The sequence below is a fragment of the Arachis hypogaea genome, chromosome 18 (assembly GCF_003086295.3).
Source record: "Arachis hypogaea cultivar Tifrunner chromosome 18, arahy.Tifrunner.gnm2.J5K5, whole genome shotgun sequence".
NCBI classification, from domain to species: Eukaryota; Viridiplantae; Streptophyta; class Magnoliopsida; order Fabales; family Fabaceae; genus Arachis; species Arachis hypogaea.
In genome coordinates, this window is record NC_092053.1 from 14,538,429 (window position 1) to 14,556,730 (window position 18,302).

General features: G+C 35.3%; 1 pseudogene; it reads right to left on the reverse strand.

Moving 5' to 3' along the window:
- Positions 1 to 5,705: 5,705 nt before the first annotated feature.
- On the reverse strand, positions 5,706 to 7,459 carry LOC112772080 (UDP-glycosyltransferase 73C6-like; annotated as a pseudogene).
- Between the last annotated feature and the right edge of the window lie 10,843 nt (positions 7,460 to 18,302).

Genomic DNA, 18,302 nt, shown 5'->3' on the forward strand with positions numbered 1-18,302 from the left:
TTTAACTGTTAATTCCTTCTCCCAACTGTTATATATAGCACACCATCTCTGGCTTCTTTTACTCTACTCTACTCTACTCTCTACTCTCCACTCTCTTCCTTATTTCTATCAATTTCTTTTCTGTTTCCAACTCAATTTCACATTCTCCATACAAAGTAACTACATTACTATTTATTGATTCTCAACTATCCTTAAGCTTAATCTTTCATATCCTTGGTTCTCTTATCACTTTTCATCATTTAATCTCAGCCCCAAGTGTTTGATTAGCATTCAATCATCACAATATAAAATCACATATTCAGAAGATCAATTAAACATTTGCCACAACATAATCAAGCACAAATCAAACTAATATATCAAACTCAACCAATACAGCTTCATAATTTCAGTTTATATATCATATGATTGAGCTTCTAACTATCCTAATCCTTATTCTTAGTAGCTGATTTCTCTTAGTATAATTCTCTTGGTCTTAAATCACAAAGAACCTGGAAATTAATCAACTAATTAACCTGGAAATTGGAGAACATACAGAAGCAGGGGGCGGCGGCGGCAGAAGCAGGTTGCGGTGGCGGAACTAGATTGCGGAAATTTGCAGCAGAGGAAGAGGATGAGAATGGCAGGGATTGAAGTTGGATAAAAACCCTAGCTACTTCTCTTCTCTGAATGCCCCTGTATTTGAAATCAAAGAGAAAAGGGAGGGCAGAGTTAGGGTTTTCCAAGAACTCTAAGGGACGGGGAGAGTGAGGGCAGAGTTAGGAAAGGAAAAAAAGGCTTCAATCTGGTTGATGTTCATCTCTCTCAGTTTCTCGTACCCAACAAAAGAGAAAGGAAGAAATTTACAGTAGAATACACAAAAAAGCTAAAAATAAAATAAATTTGCAGAAGCATAAAAAATTTGCTAATATTAATGAACAATCTTCCATCATTTTCCAATGACCTACAAAAAAGAACAACCAAAGTATTCATCTATTCCAAAGTACCATTCCCTCATCCACCGAGTTAAAGCCCAAGGCAAAAGAAAAGAGTGGAAAAGCGAATAGGTAAAAGAAATAAAGAGAGGGAGAATCCAAGAGAATCTAACCAGCTGACTTCTGAAACGTTACAATCTTTTCAACATAGCAATAAAATCACAACGACAATAAAATCACAACGATAATAGCAACTTACCCACCAAGATTTAATTGGTGAAGGCTGCAAAAGTAAGGAGACAGGGAAACACCAAGATTTTATCAAGTGTTGATGCAGCGTCTTGCGCGGCGGCGGCGGCGGCGTCTTCTTGCGCGGCGGCGGGCGCAGGTTGCGACAGCGAGGGGAAGAGGAAGATATTGAGATTTGGAGTAGGGGAAGAGGGAGAGAGAGACGGGGATTGAAAATCCTAGTAGAAATTGATAAAGAGAGGAAAACTTTAGTAGACCTTTTTTCTCTAAATGCCTTTGAATCTGAAAATGAAAGAGAAAGGGGACAAAGTTAAAAACCAATAATTTGAGAAGTCAAAGTCTAATTAGTAAATTTTTCAAAAATAAAAAAACAAGGTACATTTTGTAATTATTTTTATGATAGTTAATTATAATCCTACAAAAATGTGGGAGTAACAAATCTATGGCCGATTTTTATAATTTATTCCAATTTATTAACAAATAGAATATAAAAATACACAATTTTGTATTTCTATTTTTCTATATTATTCTCAGTGTTTTATCTTGTCTTGTTCTTAAAAACAAATGCACTTAATCTATCAATGATTTTTAAGTATTTGGAAAGTTAAAAATTAGTTACTATTGGGATTTTTTATTTTAATAAATAAATTAAATTATAATAATTACTGAAATAAATATTTTAAAAAATAATTACCGAAATAAATACTCCTCTCTTGAGATAATTTTGCGTGTATCTCGTTAACGAAATAAGAGAGGTGGACGTGACACGTGTATATCTAGTTTACGGTATAAATGAGATAAGTTATGTCATACGTGTATTTGTAAAAAAAAAAATATTTTTTCTGAAAATAATAAAAAATATTAATAATATCAATAATCCAAACTTTTAGCATGCAGTTAGTACATAAAAAATTGGTAAAAGAGATTAAAATGGATATATTTGATCAATTAGTATTCAAAAAGAGTACATAAAAAATTTTAGATTAAATTATAATCCAATTGGATCGATTTAAATTTGAAAAGGTTATCTCCCACTCTCCCACTATCCCCATAAAAAATAGAAGATAATTGAAACGGTTATTTCCACGTTATCTCCCACCATCAACCTCTCCTAACAATGGGCAAACGGTTATTTCACATCCTCCTATTCTTTTTTTTATTTTATTTATTGTGCATCAACTTCACGCTTCCAATCTTTCCATTTTTAGGAGTAGACACAATTACCATATTTATTGCTCATGGAACTTGAACACGTACTAATTTTTTATTTTTCAAATTTAAATCAATCCAATTGGATCATAATTTAATCTAAAATTTTTTATGTACTCTTTTTGAGTACTAATTGATTAAACATATCTATTTTAATCTTCTACCAAACTTTTTATGTACTAATTGCATGCTAAAAATTTAGATTATTGATATTATTAATATTTATTATTATTTTCAAAATTTTTTTTTACAAATACACGTATCTCGTTTACAGTATACAAAATTATCTCGTTGTAAATAAGATAAAAGATGAATATTTATTTCGATAATTATTTTTTAAAATATTTATTTCAGTAATTATTATAATTAATTTATTTATTAAAATAAAAAATCCGTTACTACTTTGTTGTAGTAATTGTTCATTTCTGTGCGGCTGTTGGCATATAACCTATATAGATAATGTGTCTTCCTCACAAATTATTTGTCCGTTTCAATTTGTTTCTCTGTCCGTGACCTTAACCACTTGGTGAAATGCCGCCAAACATAAAGTCATACAGATGTTATCTTCATCCTAGAATATATTAACTTAGCTAAATGTTTTTTATTACTGATTGTTCATTTGAATTGTTTGAATTATTTTTATATAAAATGACTATATAGTATAAATGTTTCATTTTCATAAAGAAGAATTTTGAATAATTAAGAATTCTAAGTTAGATAATCTTAACATAATGTAATTTAGGTTTTTTTAATTAAAATTTTGTACTTTATCTGAGATCATATTAATGGTTTTGATATTGCCATGTAGTTGCATTACTTAATCTGAGATCATATTAATGGTTTTCATTATGAGTTATGCTATATATACACTAAAATCAGTCACCAAAATCAGTCATCAGTATATGAATATAAATACATATTGAAAATAAATTAAACTATACATGTATTTATACACAAAAATATTTATGGCTGATTTTGGTGTACAAATAGCATTTTTGTTTGATTATATAGGTTTTTCTAACTCTCCTCTTTTGGCTTGGTTTTTCGAGAATTTATCTACTAAATCTCCCTACCAATAAAGACAATCTTGGCCCCTTTTTTATTTGTTACTACGATGAAGTCTTTACGGTATGACAAAATAAATTTGTTTTTTATGTTGATGATATTATTAAGGACGAGAATGCTGCTCCTCTTGCTGTCTATCTAGCAAAGAACTTTTAGCATGCTCAGGCTGAAGTGAGTCGAGTTAGGAAGGTAATTGGCAATTATGTTGAGAGTAAGGGTGTCCATGGATCAAATCGTATCCGCAGATCCGCGGTAAATATCCGCATCTGATCCAAAAATTGCGGATACGATCCGATCCGCAAATTGATCGGATCCAATCCGCACCCTTTGCGGATCGGATCGCGGATATCTGCTCTACATCCGCGGATCCGCACTATAATAATTAAAAAATAAATAAATATATATATGTTTGGTAATATATTTACTTGTTTGTATGTTTTAATTAGTAATTATTATTCATATATTGTATTATTTTATTTTTTTTATTTAGAGAGAGTTTGATTAAGAATATTTTAGGAATAAATAAGTTTAAAAGTACGAAAGAAATATTTTTATCGAATTTTTTTACATAGAAATATGATTAAAAAGAGAAGGTTTAATAATGCGGATATATCTGATATCCGATCCGCAAATGTGTGGATCGGATTGGATCGGATCCGGCACTAAAAAGTGCGGATATTATATCCGATCCGATCCGATGAAAATTGTGCGGATCGGATCAAATTTTCGGCCATATCCAATCCGATCCGATCTGCAGACACCCCTAGTTGAGAGGCAAAATGCCACCCCTAGAATCTCTTTTTGTTAAACTAAACACAGACGGTTGGATTCTGCATAATAAAAAAAGTAGCTTGTAGAGGGATTATTAGATACATGAATAGAATGTTTCTAGCTGGTTTTAGTACAAACTTAACTTTTATTTCAGCAATTTCGGCAGAGCTCTGAGAAATTTTAATAGATGTGGATCTTACTGTAAACCTGAAGTATAATTGTGGTTGTGGAGGTGAACTCAGTTGCTGCAGTAAGACTTGTTCTTCATGATGATATTGATTTGCATTCTTTTCGAGCTCTTATTTTGGCAATTCTTGAGCTCTTGTTCGTTGAGTGGGTGTTCTGGGAAGCAATTAGAGTTGTGAATTAGATGGCAAGATATGATGCCAAGAGTAACTCTGATCATGTTATTTGGTCTGAGTTTTGTGTTGATCTTCAGCAAATCATCCACTTGAATATAGGATAGTGTTTGCTTTGAGTGAAATTGAGTTAAGATTATATGAGAGGTCTCATTTATAACAAAACATCAAATACTAGAGAGAGGTGAGAAAAACGAAAGCATCTTTCCACTTACACAAATGAAAGCATGCAAGCAATGAAGCAATTTATCTTCTCCCTTAACCATGCTCGACCTCAAGTCAATGGAAGGCACTGTTTCAGATGCAATTGGGCAACTGAATTTGTCATTCTACCTGCCCAAACACCAACTTCAAACAATCTACGGTGAAGGCCTCCAAACGGTAAATCCCTCTTTTCTTTGATTTTGATCTTGATCTTGAATTGCTTGGATTATTTTATTCGTTCTCTTTAAAGTATGTTTGCTTTGATGATTTTGTTCTGTGGATTAGAAACTGTTGTAAACAGATTCATTTCTAGATTTCCAAATTTCCCAAATAATATTTGCTGCCACTAAAATCTGCCCAAGTCCCTCATCTGTTGAATTAAGTTTTAATAACCAATTGTTTAGAGATCAAACATTCTGCTCACTAGGAGATATGTACATTGACATCTTAATAGACAGTGTTGAATAATCATACATATGCAAACAGATATTGTGCCATTAGTTTTTGTCAACTAGATTATCATATACCCCCCAAGCTTTTAAGCAAAATATCTTGGATAAACATAGTCAAGTTACTATGAGAAGATCCACCTTGGGTATTTGTCAACTAGATTATCATATACCCCCCCAAGCTTTTAAGCAAAATATCTTGGATAAACATAGTCAAGTTACTATGAGAAGATCCACCTTCTGCTACAGATATTTTAGCCATTTTCGCTAACTTTCTTACCCTTTCTCTTCTCTCTTCACATTCACCATTATTCTCATCCATTAACTTTTCTATTCCTTTTTTAATACCATCATTCCTAATCAATACACCAATCTCCTCTTCCTTCCCCCATGTTGGGCCAACCGTGGGGAACTCTCGACAACCGGAGAGATTTCGGGGAGGAATCAAGTGAGAGAACATAAGATGAGAAGACACCACATCCAACTCAAAACCTTAAGGTGTCAAGTTAATGGGTCTCTCATCTTATAAACTCCTCACTCTTCCTTTCTTTCTTTGATGTGGGACTAACTTCAACACTCCTCACACTTGCAACACTAACAATCTCCCCCTCAAGTGTGAGCCTCCACATCAAGTATCAACTCCCCTCTAGCTCCTCCACCACCACGAGTATTCGTCCATCACACCGCCGCAAAACACCGCGGGACACGCCGTCCGGACCACCTTTGTCGAGAAGACTTTCGATGCTTCACCTTGAATACTCCTTAAAACTAGACCGATTAAACCATCGGCTCTGATACCACTTTGTTGGGCCAACCATGGGGAACTCTCGACAACCGGAGAAATTTCAGGGAGGAATCAAGTGAGAGAACATAAGATGAGAAGACACCACATCTAACTCAAAACCTTAAGGTATCAAGTTAATGGGTCTCTCATCTTATAAACTCCTCACTCTTCCTTGCTTTCTTTGATGTGGGACTAACTTCAACACTCCTCACACTTGCAACACTAACACCCCACTCCATAGGACTTTTTGCACCAACCATCACTCCAACTTTTAGTACTTTGACAACTAGTTTTTCATTCACAAACTGGTCGCCAAATAAGGGCCATGTCAGCTTCTAAGTTAGAGTTCCAGCCACAGTGTGTCAAGAACCCTCCAATTGAAGGATGTGATAGTATTAGCAACTGAGGAGCCCAACCTCGAATTATAAGGCTCTCATCTTTGATTCTTTCTTCAAATCCATCTTCCTTAATCCACTTTTCTAGCGCTTCTAATTGACTTCCTTTTCTTATGACCTAAATGAAAGGTCTTTTTTATTCTTCTAAGGCTAAATCAATCTCAATCAACTGAGTTGCTGTTAGATTACATAAACTTCCAAGAAATACATAAATTACACTCTTAGGCTTTTGAGAATCAAGCCATTTTTGGTGTATCCACTCTTCAGTTGAAACCTTGTTGCCTCTTTGAGCCTTGTCCAAGTAATCCTTGTTGCTTAATGACACCGGACTGATGCACCACACTTTATCCTTTCTATGCTTCTTGTATATGCTTGCATACTCAGGCTCCTACTTTTGGAAGGAATTCATGATTATTCCATAAGTGTCTACTTCGGCTGCGTATATCTCTTGATAAAACTTGTTCCAGTTCTCATCCGCTAGACTTAGTACCTGCGCTTTGGTGACTTCAATCTTGTCTGGTAGATTTGGTATAATGAAGTACTCTAATTCATCCTTTATGCTCTCCCTCACATTACTGATGCGCATAGCATCCTGACAGACTAGATAGAAGCAACTCACTCCGACAAAAGAAATCCTTGGAACATTGAATTTATTAGCAATGTGGATTGTGTACGGGAGACACATATCGGAGACTATGCAGCTTGGTAGGGGCGACAACTCTTCAAAGAGTTTTTCCACAGGTTCCCTTAGAACACTTGGTGCAGTGAATAAACTCAAGGCATTGCCAAGTGAATCAAGCATGTCAAGATTCTCACACCCTTCTGGCAAACCTGCCTCTTTATATGAAAACTGAAGCTGAATTAGTCGAATTTGGTAACTGGAATCGATTAAACGAGCAAAGGTTGATGTGAATCTTGCTGCGTTTTGCAGGGTTGTGACTACTGTGACGATAACATTATTGCGCTAAAGCAATAACTTTGCTAAGTCCATTATGGGAATCATGTGGCCTTGTGCCATGAATGGGAAGATAACGAAGTGGAGCTAAGGTGTTTGGGAAGCCATTATTGTTTCTCTGGATATGATTTAGTGCACTGAATAATTTCACTTGGACTTGTTATTTATAAACTGCATTCCTTTCTTGGTGATGTCAGTGTCTACATCAGCCAGTTATATATCATTGTATAAATTTTTATTCTATTTTATTTTATTTATTTTTCTGTGTGTCTCGCATCACTAATTTACCACTGATTTTTAAGTGTTTTGGCACTTCTGTACGTCTGTTAGCACACAACCTATATACATCATGTGTCTTCCTCAGAAATTATTTCTACATTTCAATTTGTTTCTATGTATATTCATTTTTCTGTTCTTCTCTTAACCACTTGGTGAAATGTCGCCAAGCATAAAGTCATACAGATTTTCCTCATCTTAGAATATATTAACTTGGTGAAATGTTTTTTGTTACTGAATGTCCATTTGAATTGCTTGAAACATTTTTATATAAAATGACTATGTAGTACAAATGTTGCATTTTGATAAAGAAGAAATGTGAATAATTAAATTAAAGGACTTCAAGTTAGATAATCTTAACATCATGTAATTTGGGTTTTTTTAATCAAAATTTTGTACTTATTATGGGATCATATTATTGGTTTTGATACTACCATGTAGTTGCATTACCTTTTTTTTAAATAAATACACATTGTTAAGTTAAATTAGAGTAAATGTTTCGTGGTCTTATTTGTTGGAGATTGAGTGCTCTATGGTGATTTTCGTGACCTGATTTTGATTATTCCATTGTTTCTACTAAGAAAAGAAAAATATTAGCTTTTTTTTTTCAAAAGACAGAATTTCATTCATTAGGAATAGAAAAATATTAGCTTTTTTAACTATTGGGCTATTACAATTAAAATTAAGGTTCTTCAAAATAAACTCAAAAGAATAATAAAGACTTAATTTAGAAAAGGAATTACTGCAGCCAAGGCCTTGGATCAATGGCAGCATCACCTACCTCACTGGGAGCTGCATCCAAGTTTGAATCCTCCATGAGGAATATAGAACTTATCTTAGTAGTAGTAGTGTGTGTGAGTGGGGTGTGTGTTGTGTAATGTATAAGACCAAAAAAAAGAAAAGAAAAGGAATTGAAGTTGGGCATCAAAAAAAGCAATGATTTATGGAATCTTCTTCTCTGTTGCAGCGCTGGCACATAGGATGGGTAGAATTTATACGATGGTGGAGGGCTTGCATTACCGGAATTGAGCTATGAAGGGATCTCCATAAAAAGAAATGAATTTTAGGGGGAAGACCCACCTTCCATAGGTCACACCATAATTCCTTATTCCTCATTATTTCAGAGCATAGGTCTATGGGTAAATGGTGAAAAAGGTAAGCTATTTGGTATCCTGAAGACACATCATATTTCCTATTCTTATTAAAAGACCACATGATCTCATCTTCTCCATCACCAATATTGGTTGCAAAAATTCTTTGGCTCATCGATTCTGAGAAATTATGTTCAATTAGATTTTGGTTCCATATTTTGCCAGGTAGCATCAAATCACAAACCCGAAATAGAGGCTGAGTTGGTACAAAATTAGCATCAGAAGAGAAAACATAATATGGATATGGAGGAGAAACCCAAGGATCTCCAAAAATTTTGATGTTATCACCGATTTCAACTTTTCAGCGGAGACCCTTCTCTATTTCTTTTCGACCCTCAAGAATACTCTACCACCCCCAAGAAGGTAAAATTCCGATCTTAGTTTGCATTACATTACTGTATCTAAAATATTTTCCTCTTGAGTATTTTGGATAGTAAAGATTGAGGTTGTTTGACTATTCTCCAGCATTGTTTTGCCAATAGAGCTAGGTTCTGAACTCTTAAATCTTTAAACCCCAAACCACCTTCTTTCTTAGCTCTCGTCATAGTATCCCAGCTGACCTAAGCTATTTTTCATTCTGAACCCCTCTGACCCCACCAAAACTGAGCTAAAATACTGTGAATCACTTTAATAAGAGTATCTGGGAGCTTGACGCAACATAAAGTATAAATAAGCACTGCTTCTCCCACTGCCTTGATAAGTACATGCCTTCTAGCTGATGACAAAAGACGTCTTTTCCACCCTTGCACTTTCTTCCTAACTTTCTCTTTAATCAGCCCAAAAGTAGCCTTTTTAGAGCGTTGGACAACAGAAGGTAGTCCTAGATACTTTTCTTGAGCTCCTATGTGCCTAATATGCAGCTGGTTAGTAAGAGAGATTCGGATATCCGCAGGAGTATTATTACTGAAAAAAAAAGCTGATTTATCTAAATTAACTTTTTGACTGCTAAACTCCTCATAAGTCTCTAAAAGTTCCAAAATATGATCACAAGATTGAGGGTTAGCCTTGCAAAAAAGAATAGAGTCATCAGCGAATAAAAGATGATTAATAGTAGGGCTACTTCGACTGATCTGAATACCTTGAATGAGACTGTTTTGCTCTGTCTTGTGTAGCAAAAAGGATAATCATTCTGCACAAAATAGGAATAGATATGGAGATAGAGAGTCACCTTGTCGGATGCCTCTATTTGGCTTAAAAAAGCCAAAGGGTTGACCTTCCACAACAACAGAGTAAGAAACTGTAGTCACCACCTCGCGAACCCAGTCAATCCAACTAGAATGAAAGCCCAACTTATCCATCATAAACCACAAGAAATGCCATTCAACTCTATCATATGCCTTACTCATATCTAATTTAATAGCCATCTCAGTCTCCAAGCCTTTCTTCTTGTTTTTTAAGTAATGCATGCATTCATGGGCTATTAGGATATTATCAGAAATTAACCTTCCTCTTAAAAAAGCACTCTAATTAGGGCTGATTAATTTGTTCATAATACCTTGTAGCCGATGAACTAAGACTTTAGAAATAATCTTGTAAACAACTGAAGAAAGGCTGATAGGTCTCACCTGAGTCATATTACTAGCATTTGGAACTTTTGGAATCAAGCAAATATGGGTGTGGTTGAAACTCTTGAGAATTCTTCCACTTATAAAAAAAAACTCCTAACTGCCTGAGTGACATCTTCTCCCACAATATTCTAGTAGAATTGAAAATTTTTATCCGTAAATCCGTCTTCTCCTGGTGCACTTTGTGGGTGAACGCTAAAGGTTGCCCTCTTAATTTCCTCCCTCGACACTGACCTTAATAAGCTTCTATTCATAGAGTTCCTCACTTTAGGCACAAAATCTTCAAACATCTGATTCGGATCAGTAGTGTCCGAAGCAGAATCTTCTTGAAATACTCTTCAGCCACTGAAGCAATCCCTTCATGAGTTGTAGTTACTCCACCATCAGTCCTCTCTAGTCTCCATATTTTATTATTCTGGTTTTTAGATTGGACACTTCGATGAAAGAACTTAGTATTTCTGTCACCTGCTTGTAGCCACTTAATACAAGATTTTTCTCTCCAATAATTTTCTTCTTTATCGTAAGCCGACTCGACTTTCCTCTCTAGCTCATCAATCACTTCCCCGCCATTGACTTCTGCTTCCCGCAGCACTTCAATTTCTCTCAAAAGATCTTCAATTTCTTTTCTTGAGTTTGACTTGCATTGTTGCTGCCACTGCACTAGTTTATGCCTACAAATTTTTAGGTTTTGTGCCAAAATAAACATAGCCAAACCCTCCACTTTCGTCTTCCAAGCCTTTGTACTAATGTCTTTAACATCCACTTGACTACACCATCTCTCTTGAAATTTAAACCTCCTTTTAGACTTCTCCATAACTGGATTAGTATCTAAAAAGAGGGGGCATGATCAGAGTCATTCTCAGAGAGTCTATGAATTGTTGCCGAAGGATAAGAATTAAGCCACTCTTCTTTCGCCAGCCCCCTGTTAATACGTTCTTTGATAAGCTCTTGACCCCTTCTTCTATTTGTCCAGGTAAATGGTCTCCCAAATCAACGAGTGCATTTCCATCAATAAATTCAGTAAACGCGGCAATAAAGGAAGCAGATTTGTCACTTCCTCTCTCCTTTTCTTGTTGATTTACAATGGCGTTAAAATCACCTATCACCACTACCTCCTCTTGCATCTGATTGATTATAGAAAAAAGCTCATTGAATTGTACCAGCCTAGTTTGTTCTAAGCTACTTAAGTGCACACCAAGATTAGTTTTGTCCTTTTAAATTTTAATCTTTTATTCATTTTTCTTCCTAAGATTTGAACTAAATATCTTTGATTATGAGACTAAAAAGTTTACTATCTTAACTAATCCTGCATTAATTATCATTACAATATGTTATTTTTAAATTATAACATAAACATGAAAACATATTTATAAACAAGTGAATTCTTAGATTCCAATCATTTACATACACACAAAAAAACCCTAAAAACCCTCTTACATTAGCCACAGATAAAGATTAAACTCACCCCTTATTTTCTTAAAAAAATAAAAATAAAAATAAAGAACTCTATGTTCATCTAGTTTTAGCCATTAATCATCTACTTATATTTAACAAATATTAGATATACACGGAAATGGATCCTCTCAATTGTTAAAAAAAATTGAGAGTGTAAAGTGTAATTTCTAACCCTTCATTACTCTCTCTCTCTCATATTTATGCTTGGTCCCACTTATAAAATTAATGGTGTGAGATCACACTTTACTCCCTCAATTGTTAAAAAAAAATTGAGAGGATCCATTCTCGATATACACATCAACCATCAAATCAACCACATATATAAAATACATATTAATATACAAAATATACACTAAAAATAAATTTAACAACATATATATTTATACAAAAATACATAATGATTGATTTTTTGTGTGCACATAGAATTTTATATATTCTTATGGTAGTCAGTGGCTAAGAGAAGGGGGGTTGAATCTCAGCCCCTTTTTTTTTAATATTACTTTCTGCCTTTTAAGATAGCTTCAGGAGATATTTCTGCTTTTTGTCTCATAACAAGTCGAGAGACATTTTCTTTTTGTCTTGTAACCGGTTAGGAGATATTTTTCAATTTTGTCTCCTACGCAATAGAAATAGAAACAGAAATGGAGTAGAAGGAAAAAAGAGAATCACACCCAGAAGTATCTTGGTTTAGCTGCTAAGTGTAATGTAGCCTACATCTAGTCTCCATCAAAACAGTGATGGAATTTCACTATAATCAACAGATTACATACACCAATTCTTCCCTAGGAACTACTCATTCCTATCTGGGATAAGTCCAGAATCTATCCCCAAAACTGAACTTGACTTGGACAACTACCAAGCTTTCAACCGCAAAGTGCTAACCCAACTTGCAATGAAATCTCCACAGGATCATGAAACACAACACAGATGTACAAAGGACCTTTAAGACATCTATGGCTTTTTCTTCAATTTTGCACTCTCTGCCTTTTTCCTCTCACTGGGTTTTTCTTACAAACCTCTCTCTGTTTTCCTTTTACCATGAGACTCAGACAGACAAAACTAAAGAAAAGAAAACAAAATAAAACTTATTGAAGGAGAAGAACTCTGTTAGCTTAGGGTAGCTATGAGAACTCTGTGCTTTCTCTCCTTGATCTCAACCCTTGGCCGTTCACCCTTATTATAGAAGGGGAAGCTTCCAAGGTTGAAACCGGTTCAACCAAGTCACCATCTTCTTCTCCAACACATAGCCGGTTCGGGCAGAGAAGAGAGAGGGAAACCAAAGCCAAAAATCAACATGCATGTACCTCTCTCAACCCTTCTCATCAAACTTCTTCAATCTGAGCCTTCCATCTTGACTTTGGCCCCAAGAATGAATTTCAACCGTTGATGATTCTCTAATCCTTGACAGCTCCAACCTTTCCAAATTTGCTTCTTCCTCTTCGTAGCTCCAATAGCTACCTTCTCTCTTGGATGAACAAAAATGGAACAAAGCTTTAGCCACAGAGATCTTTCTCTCTGACCGAGACCGATCCTTTACATTTTTGGCATGGAGATCTTGGAGCTTCTTCTTGAAATCTTGCCTTCAATGGCAAAGATCTCAACTATGCCATGCTTTGGATCTCCTTTTTTCTTTACTGGCTTTCTTCATCCTAGCCTTTTGCTTCTTCATAGCTTCACTGTGTTCTCTACTTTTTTCTTCTGATAACTTCTTCTTACTTCCATCTTCTTTTCTGATGGATGTGACAAACAAAACAACAAAGAGAGTGAAGAGAGAGAAGAAACGAAGCATTTATGTGAAATTAAATGAAATTGGAATGTGGACTTCGGTTACCAAGGGAAGCAATTAATCAAATTGAATCTTTTGTTTCAGTACCCAATGCAAGCCATTGATCCAATTGAAGTTTGAATTCCATTCCATAATGGGGAGTAGGTAACCGAACCACTTCTCTTTCCGTTCCTTCTCCTTTCAATTTCGGACCAAGAGATTGTTGGTCCGTCAACAATTTGTTTTGGGCTGCACATTGGTTTCCTGGCCCAATTAACATATGATTATGTATTAAAATAATTCAGCCACTTTGCTTGGAATTTTTTTTGCACAAAGGCTAAATATTTTCTTATCACTTTGGGCTTTAATTTCCTTTTAGCCCAACTGAAAAGTTTGTTTTATTTTTCCTGCACACTCACAAACCCATTAAACAAACAATTGGAATCAAAAATCAAATTAACAATTTTTGTAATTAATATTTTGAACAATGTTTGATCATCACAATAATTTCAAGTTTTCCAAACTCATCAATCTCCCCCTTGATGACAAACATTATTAAAAAAATAAATTGAAAAAGGATTAGGATTTAGAAAACTTCCTTTGATGATTTGACCAAATCCTCCCCCTTTCAATTGATCAATTTGCTCTCCCTTAATGTGTGCATGTATCTAATGAAAGCACTACCTGTAAATATGCTCAAGCAGTTCCATAGAAAATTCATATATTCAAAGCATGGAACTTTTTAAACAAAAGACATGTTAAAAAGCTTGATTTTTGAGCAAATGGATAAAAAAAATCAAGACTCAATTTTGTTATCCTTCAGACAACATGCTGCTCACAAAAAATTTTCTTGTGAAACATAGTATGACAGAGTACATTCAGAGTACATGTCCAACAAATGATCAAGACTTATCATACTACATATAGCAATATATTCAAAGCAGATAATCCCTGCCAACAAAAAATATTTCTTGCCAATCAAAGCAATAAATAAAAAAACATATAGCCAGCAACATAATGTTCAGCCACTATAACAGAGCATAAAAAAAATTGGCATGAAACAAGAATCAAAAGGCTAAAAAAAATAAAGCACAAGAATTGGATTGGTAGTCCCAATTCTATTTTCCACAATACAATTCCACCCCTTTTTAATTCCTCCCCCTTTTGTCATCAAGGAGGGGACCTGCAAAACAGATAAAAACAGCAGTGTCATGCAAAATATTTGATATTAAAACCCAAACAGAGTATTTAAAGTTACTGAGTACAGTCATCCCAACATCAAATAGTTCAAGAGAAACTAAATCCAAAAAGACAATAAAAGAAAAATTGTTCAAGATCATAGGCAGCAGAGAGCAAATCATTCAGGCTTCAGAAAGATTTATATCAGAGTCAAGGTGATTGTCTTCTCCATCAGAATGAGCCAAGTCCTTCTCCAAGCTCTTAATCAACAGATTAACCCTTTCATGGCATTTGGTCCAGGCCTTCTCATTTTCATAGGCTTATTTCCGAGCCTCTTTGTAGGTCCTGACCATCATACTAGACATGTTGGAGAACTCATTTAGAACATCTTTGATAGATTTAGAAAGCTTAGAAGATTCAGGAGGATGGCTGTCACTTTTGCTATCAGAGAGCATTGATGCCATTGAACTTTTGCCTTTTTTACCTTGCATAGAATCAGGAACACCGCCTCCTTTAATGGTGGAAACCCTGTTCTCAACTGGTTCATTGCTCAAATCCACATTAAAGTACTCAAAGATGCAAGTCAGAAATATTCCATATGGCAGATTTGCTTTCTTATCACTGCGGATATAGTCCCACATGTGTCTTACCATAAGATATGCAAATGAAATGGATGCAGAAGTGAGAATAGCGAATAAGACAAGGGTATCACAAATGGTTACTCGCTGAAAAGAACCACTTTGAGGCATAAGAATATGATTGATGATACAATGAAGTAAGGTTCGCACAGGTTCGAGAGCCTTGTGGATCAGAGTTGTTCTGTCAAGAGTAGAGAAGTTTTCACAGACCCGAGTTAGGGATACTTGAAGGGAAACCCCAACATGGGAGTCCCATTTTCCAGACATGTAAGCCCTGGCTCCTTCATCTTGGTACCCCAGGGCAGCACTTATAGTATCACGATTCAAGGTGAGATGAACCTTTTTGACATATGAATGCAATGCACCATCATGATACATCATATTAGCATAAAACTCACGAACCAAATTCAAGTAAACAGGTTTTCAAATTTTGAAAAGAGGAGCCCATTTGAGATCATCAAAAAAAGTAGTAAAATCAATTCCTTTTTCACAAAGATTTTCCAGATTACTATATAGGAAGCACAAAGATGACGATTTACCAGAACCTGTGAGTGGAACTCAAAAGCAGCGCAAGACATGAAACGGGCAGGATCAAAATGGGAGTGACTTTTACCATACTTGTTTTTTAAGTCCAATGAGTCCAAGTTAGAGGGTTCTCTGGTGTTGTGAAGGACTGGCTTCTTTGTCCTTTAAGACTGGCTAGAGGGATGAGGTGTGGAACATTGTGGTGGTGAAGGTTGTGGAGATGGAAGTGGTGATTCTTCTTCTTCCTCTTCAGGGACTTGCTCCTGTCCCTTGGTATTCTTCTTGGATGAACCAGCTTCCTGCCTTGATGTCACTCTTGCATGGATAGTCTTACGGGCCATGGATGCTGTTGAGTGAGAGGAGGGTGAAGACGATGAGTTGGGGTGAATATGAATGTGAGTGTGGGATTGAGGAGTTGTGGAAGATGGAGGATTTTTAACAATCGGGATTCGGATGCTTCTTCGTGTGGCTAACTTCTTTCTCATGATGAAAGAGGTGAAATGGAGAGTGAGAAGATGAAGAGAGGTCGAAGAGAGTGGAAGGCGATGAGAAGTTAGACCACATTAAATGCTTAGTGGAGAGAATAATATTTAAAGTAATGAGCATTTAATGGAAATAGTTTTTAATAAGGAAAATTGAAATTCAAAAAATAATTGAAACATCCTTTCCTTGAAATGTGGGAGAGAATAAGGAAAAAAGATTTGATTTGACAAGAATTCTCCCTTTTAAAGATATGATGTGATAACCTTCTTAAAAAAAAGTATTTTTTTTAAAATATAATTTATTAAAAGAACATGATGCCAAAAAATTAATTAATGAGCCAGTATCATGGAATGGGCTTAAAGGAGGTTGGTTGGGCTTGAGTTCAAGGCACCAAAGTTCAGTCTCCCCCTGTTTAATAGCTTGTTCATCATATGCCCAGATTTTTCTCCTTGCTGCCTACGAGACAAAAACAAACAGAGGCATGAAAATCACATTTTTTCAACAAAACTCAAATCCATCATCCCCAAACTGTTCCTTAATGAACAAAATCTATCTTCACACAGTGGTTTGGTGAAAATGTCAGTAAGTTGCTCTTCAGATTTTACAAATTGGATATCAATAGTTTCCTTTTGCACATGTTCCCTAATAAAGTGATATCTCACTTTAATGTGCTTAGTTCTAGAGTGCAGAACAGGATTTTTTGAAATGTTTATTGCACTCATGTTATCACAAAACAGGGGTATACTATTGATTTTCAATTTGTAATCTTCTAATTGAATTTTTAACCAAATTAATTGTGAGCAACAAGCAGCGGTGGATATATATTCATCTTCAGATGTGGATAGTGCAACAGTGGCTTGCTTCTTGCTTGACCACATGTTGGGTGAGCTTCTAAGAAAGCAACACATTCCGGAAGTGCTTCTTCTATCAACTCGGTCACCCGCATAATCTGCATCCCGAAAACCTACTGCAGAAAATTCATTAGATTTTGGATACCACAAGCCAAGATCACATGTGCCCTTAATGTATCTAATGATTCTTTTAACGACCGAAAGATGGGATTCTTTAGGGTGAGATTGAAACCTTGAGCATACACCCACACTTTGAACAATATCCGGCCTAGAGGATGTAAGATACATGAGGGATCCTATCATTCCTCTATACTTTGTTTCATCCACATCTTTCCCATTTTCATCCTTATCAAGTTTAGTGTTTGGATGCATAGGAGTTCCCATTGGTTTAGAATTTTCAAGACCAAATTTCTTGATTAACTCTTTGGCATATTTACCTTGGTGAATAAAAATACCACTAGGAGTTTGTTTGATTTGAAGACCAAGAAAGAAGGTTAATTCTCCCATTAAACTCATTTCAAACTCACTAGTTATAAGTTTTCCAAACTCTTCACACAAGGCTTCATTAGCCGAACCAAACACAATGTCATCCACATAAACTTGAACAATTAAGATATCATCATTAGATTCTTTTATAAACAAAGTAGTATCGGTAATACCCCTTTGAAAATTATTTTCCAACAAGAAGGCACTAAGCCTTTCATACCAAGCTCTTGGAGCTTGCCTAAGGCCATAAAGGGCCTTAGAGAGTTTAAAAACATGATTTGGAAACTCTTTGCTTTCAAAACCGGGGGGTTGAGCCACAAATACTTCCCTATCTATAAAACTATTAAGAAAAGTACATTTGACATCCATTTGAAATATTTTAAAACCCTTATGGGCAGCATAGGCAAGAAGCAACCTAATTGCTTCCATTCTTGCTACCGAAGCAAATGACTCATCAAAATCAATTCCTTTCTCTTGATCATAACCTTGGGTCACTAATCTAGCCTTGTTACGAACAACACTACCATCCTCACCTAATTTATTTTTGAAAATCCATTTTGTATCGATTACCTTTTTA